Source organism: Nyctereutes procyonoides, unplaced genomic scaffold (genome assembly GCF_905146905.1).
Source record: "Nyctereutes procyonoides isolate TBG_1078 unplaced genomic scaffold, NYPRO_anot_genome, whole genome shotgun sequence".
NCBI lineage: Eukaryota > Metazoa > Chordata > Mammalia > Carnivora > Canidae > Nyctereutes > Nyctereutes procyonoides.
Genome location: NW_026575049.1, coordinates 27,941,950 through 27,948,092, shown reverse-complemented (window position 1 = coordinate 27,948,092; position 6,143 = coordinate 27,941,950).

Genomic DNA, 6,143 nt, shown 5'->3' with positions numbered 1-6,143 from the left:
CCATAAAACTTGACTTCTCCTTGTCCTTATGTAAAGTGCATTGCCTAGGGACACCTGGGTGGCTCAGTGCTTGAGTGTCTGCCTTTGGCCCAGGGCATGATCCTGGAGACCCGGGATCGAGTCCTACATCAGGCTCCCTGCATGGAGCCTGCTTCTCCCTCTGCCTGTGTCTCTGCCTCTCTCTTTGTCTTTGTCTCTCTCTCTCTCTCTCTCTCTCTCTCTCGAATAAATACATAAAATCTTTTTTTTTAAGTGCATTGCTTACGTTTGGTATCTCAACAACAACAAAAAGATTGAAAATCCATGGATTAGATAAACGATCTCTGAGATTTCTTCCAACTCCAGAATGCTCTCTGTGGGAAATGTGCCCAGTTCCCCTCCTCCCATAGCTTAACTCCAACGGAAAGACAAGGAAGTCCTGTCTTGGAGCTTATCCAAGACTTTGTTGCTGTACTTGGAGTCCTTTTTCGGCAGGGAGACAAAAGTATGGGTGTGCTCAGCTCTGAAGGGAGAGGCCAGATACCTTGAAGGTATATGCTTTGGGGGAAAAGGAAGACCAAGGGTTAGGACCCAAACCCTAAACCTGGGGAATAGAATGGAGGGCCCCTCCCTGTATAACAGCACTAGTCACCATTCAGAGCCTTCTTTAACATTTATTGAGTGCCTACTGTATGCTAAGTGTGGTACATGTTATTTCTAATCTTCTACCAACCAGGACTTGAGGTGAAGTTCCCTGCCCGAAGTCACATATAGCTCTCTCTCTTCTCCCCTGCACACCCTTCACTCCAGCCAAGCCATGCTTCCCACATACTGTCCCCTTCTCTTGGGGAGGGAATTCCTGCTCCACTTTAGTGCCCTGCTCAAGGGCACCTCCTCTCTCTCACCTCTCAGTTCGCCACCAGGATAACTGGTCTTTCCCCTACCACCACCACCACCCACCTTGGAGCTTAGAAGATAGCCCTACAGGACGTTGACAGTGCAGCAGGCTCACAGCAACCTGGTGTGTTGTCTTCTTGCCATAACCCCTTTTGAAATTCTATTGTTCATTTATGGGTTTATCAGTTTAGTAGAATGTAAATCCCACCAGGGCACATTAATGAATGGTAAGCATCTGCCCATCAGCAATTAGAGAGAGGCCATGTTTGAATATTGCCTTCTGGTTGGTGAATCCTGGGGTTTCTTGTTTCCTTCCATCATGAGAGGATCAGAGTGCAGCATCTGTGCCTCTGTGCCTCTTCCTACTGGCTGGAAAGGGATGTAGGGGAAAATGGGTATTGCTTGCACCCATCATTCCCTAGCCTTTTCTTCCTCCCTACCACCTGGGTTGGCATACAATTCAGCCCCCGGAAAGTGGGACTTTGCCTGGTACACCTGAGAACCAGAGCAGGGACAGGCTGATGTTACAATGAGCTGGGACAGAGGGAGGCCAGGAACCGGGGTCCCACTATGCTGCAGAGATCGTCCACGTGATCTCTGGTCGGATCTTTGGGAGTGAGTCTGTGTAACACTAAATGTGCCCATTTTAGATCTAAGGGGCTTGAGGAGGGGTGCCTGAGTGGTTCAGTGGTTGAGCATCTGCCTTGGGCTCAGGTTGTGACCCCAGAGCCCTGGGATCAAGTCCTTCATCAGGTTCCCTGCATGGAGCCTGCTTTTCCCTCTGCCTGTGTCTCTACCTCTCTCTGAGTGTGTCTCTCATGGATAAATAAATAAATAAATAAATAAATAAATAAAATCTTTTTTAAAAATAAATAAAATAAGGTCCTTGAGGATCCAGAGTAGGCAGGTGCAAGGGATGGTTAGGCTAACCTCGGACTGCAGATTCCTGAGCCACACCCTCAGCAAGTCCAAACTGAATATGAGGTTGTCCAAGAGCCTGTGTCCTTCATTAGCTCCCCAGGGGATTTCGACACACATAGTCACCTCAGAGAAAATCAGCAGAGTAGCCCTAGTGCAACCTCAGAAACCAAACAGAAATTGGTCCCAGCTTCCCACTAACTTGCAGTCTCAGTCAAGATTTTCTTTAATGTCTCTGGACCTCAGTTTCCTCCTCTGTAAAATGGGGAGATTAATCCCCACCTCAAAGGTATGATATATATGTAAAGTCATGGCACACAGCAGGTGAGTTGATAATTGGCAGCAAATTATTTTTGTCATGAAATCAAAGCGAAGACAGCCAAATTAATTGTCACGAGAGAGATACCCACTTGCTGCCCAACCCCCCATGACGTGGAAAAGTTCAATGAACAGGTTTACTTCTCTCGAGGCTTCAATCCTCTCCCTCCACGCACAAGAAATGACCCAGCCCCTCTGAACCACATCTTAGGTTTTCTGTCTCATTATTTGAAATGATCCAGATTTTCTGGGATGGCCTTAATCGTAAATAACCAATTAAATCATTTTTTATAATAGAGGCTTTATATTTGCACTGAATTTATCTTTCCTTTCAGCTATAAGGTCATTCTTTTCAATAAAGATAATTTATTAAATGTACGAGGGAAAAATAAATGTACAGGGAAACAGGGCTGAATTTTAATACTCCATGAGATTTCTCACTGATGTAAATTAATAAATCAGGGCAATAACCTTCCCTATACCACATGACCTAGTTGTGATTCGGAAAATATGAGTCCATTTCTGTCCCCATGTGCATAAGAAGTGATTGAATACGTAAGCTGCATGCACTCTCTCATCCTTTTGATGCCTGCTTTCTCCTCAGCCAGCAGTAGAATCTGGAATCATGGTTCCTGGAATCAAACACAGACTTTGAGTGCAGAGGCTCAAGCTTGAGCTCAAATTGACTCAGGTGTGCTGAGCTGTATGACCTCAGGACCTCTGCATTTGCTATTCTCTTGGCTTGGACACCCTTCCTACACTGAGCTCCTTTTCAGCTAAAATGTGAACTCATCAGAAAGGTCTGGCTGATCACCCCACACATGGCCTCCACTCCCACAGCAGCCCACTGTAATACTTTTATAATGAATTCAGCATATTTTGTTTGCTTTTGCGTTTTCTGGCCTTTGAAGGCAAGGACTTGGGACTTACATAAGCTCTTATGATGGAAGATGTGTGGTGACGCTGGCCAACCACCTCCGTACATGGGGCCTCAGAATTCTCATCCGTAAAACGGAAGGATAACACCCAGCTTTGAGGTCTGTGTGAGGATGACACCCATGGTCCTTCGTGCCCTTGCCCCCAGAGGGCAGCCTGGTAAAGAGATGTAAGCCAGGACCTGGCTGGGATTACAGGGGCTGGAATTAAAGCCACGTCTCAGCTTGTTTGTGAGCCTTCTACAACCCCCTGCTCCCCGCCTCCCAAGAAAAGGATCGAGTGCCCTCCTACTTGCCCTCCAAGATCTCTCCCCATTTCCTCTTTCCCCCTTCCCCACCCATCCTAGCCAGCCTTTTCAGGGTTGGAAGGGTTTTCCAGGGAAGGGTCTGAGGCATTAAGCCCTAGGAGGTCAGCATAGGTTATTAGTAAATTACAGAGGCTTCAAGAATAGCTCTGGTTTCTTCCTGTCCCTGCATCCAGAGTTCCCAAGTCACTCAGAGCAAGACATTTGCAAATGGTGGAGACGGATACAGCTTTCAAGGCCAAATCCCTGCATTTCCTGTCTCCTGTGCTTTTTCCTTTCACCATCCTTGGGTTCCTTTTCCTGCACCTTCTCCAGTGACCCCCAGTCTGGACCAGGCCCCACGTGCCTGGGCACAGCTCCTGAGTCTCCCTTACCAAGCCCTATTCTCTGAGATTTGCTGATGCACAGCCTAGAGCCTTTCTTGAGAGCACAGCCTGCCCCCAACACACACACACACACATCTACTTTGCGATGTGGGACATGCTCCTGCACCCCTCCATCCATAATACTTATGAAATAATAGTTTCAATTTATTCATTTATTCAATGCATATCCATCAAATACTTACCATGTCCCAGCAACTCTTTTAAGCTTTTGAGATACATTAGTGAACCAAACATGAAATTCCTTGCTCTCATGGAGCTTACATTCTAGTGGAGAAGAGGGATCAGAAAACACAATGAAGAAAGTACATAACAAATATAAGTACTAAGGAGAAAAGTTCATCAAGGAAAGTGGGTAGGGAGCATGTGTTGAGGGGTTCACTCTGCAAAAACCATTTCTTTGAATTCTCACAACCATGTTTCAGGTGAGAAGCCTGAGATCTAGGGAGGCCAAGTGACTTGCCCAGGGTCATACAGCTTGGAAAGCAGTGAAGTCAGCATTTGAATCCGGGTCAAATCTATGCTATCTTTAAAACGTGATTCCTGACGGGGTGTTATATGCCCCGAAATCAGTGTGGTAAATACAGTTGCCTTTTCTTTCTGGGATCATTCATTTTGCTCATAAAAGAAAGGAACAGAAAGAGGTCTAAGTACCCATTATGTCACAGCTTTTATTGAGGAATGCAATAAACATACATAGCACTTTTACTGAATCATTTTAATGGCCTGCGGGGAGAATTTTAGAAAAGCATCTCAGTGGGCTGAGTGGTGAGCTGAGGGGAAAAACTGACCCAGCCCAACCCCCTCATCTTCCAGATGAGGTCACTGCGGTTCTGCAAGGTGACTCGAGGTCGTTCACCAAGGCGCTCACCAAGCCGAACCGGCCTCCCCAGATTTCCTAGTCTTTGCGGCTTTAACCCTCCCCGGGACAGGGCGGCTCCAGAGGGGTGGCTCCCCGGAGGGCCGCCAGGGGGCGGCAGACTGCAGCCGACCCGGGGGAGCTCGGGGACCCGCTCCCTGGGCGTGACGTCACCCGGCCCTCCCGGCCGGCAGGTGGAAAGCCAGAGGAGGGAGACCTTTGCAGGAGGAAGAAGCGGCAGGAGGAAAGGCCTCAGGGCTGCCTGTTCCGCGCCCCCCGATTTCAGGCGAGCCCCCACCCGTATCGTCTCCCCACTCTTGCCGCCGGGACCGCTCTGAAACAAAAGCCTGACTTTGTCGCCACCCGTGAAGCTCTTTAACGACACCCATATGGCTTCCAGAAAAAAAGCTGAACACAGACCCGCATGATCTCGCCCCTGCCTACTGCCAGGCCAACATCCCCAGGAGCCCTGTGGATATGTTCTCGATTCTCTAAATGCACCTTACTCGTTCGACCCTGCGAGCCCTGAAACGTCCGGTTCCCTCCACCTGAACATCTTTTCCCACCAGGTTTACCCGGAGAAGTCCGTCCGTCTCGCAGCTAAATGTCCCCTCTGTGAAACCTGCCCTTTCAAGAGCCCCCCCCCCCCACGCCTCGTTTGCAGTCGGGAGCGACCTCCTGACCTGCCACCACCCGTGGGCTCCCCCCACCTCTGTAATAAATATCCAGCCTGGCCTTTCTCCTCCAGCGCCCATCCCTGAGCGAAGCAAACGCAGAGTTCAATAAAAGACCGCAAAAGGAATGCAGGCAGCACAGGATTTAGGCTCCGCTCCTTGTGTGACCTCAGACACACTACCTGGCTCATGGGTTGGTTGTGCGGACGGAATGCATCCACGTGTAAAAGCGCCTAGAGCAGGGGCATCTGCCTTTGGCTGTGCATTTGCCCCAGGTCGTGAGCCTGGGGGCCCGGAATCGACGCCTGCATCGGGCTTCCCACAGGGAGCCTGTTTCTCCCTCAGCCGATGTCTCTGCCTCTTTCTCTGCATCTCTCATGAATAAATAAATAAAATCTTCTTTTTTTTTTTTTTAAGTGCTTAGAACAATGCCTGGAACACTGTAAGCACTCGACAAACTTTGACTTGTCGATTTCGCCACGGCCAATGTACGTCATGGCCCCTTTAAGGGACCCTCCCACTTTTCCAGTCTAAGCGGAAGTATCCCCTCAGGGTTCCGGAAGTGACCTCAGAGCCCCTCAGAAACATGGCCGCGGAGTGTTCTTCCGGAAGCAGTCACGGGCATCTTCGTGACGCACAACGAGCTACAGCGTCCCGTGGGGTTTCCATGGTGCCCCTCTCGGCCCCCAGTCCCTCCGCTTCCTCTCCCGCCTGAGCGCCGGGAACGGGAAGGCAGGGGTCGAGTCCCGCCCGCGACGTAGACACCACCTGGGGGGAGGAGTCGGGAGAGCGAGTGACCCTCTAGGCCAGCTCGTTCGCGTCTCTATGGTGCCGAGCGCTCCCGTGCGCCGCTCCCGCGCGTCTGGGCGGACGTT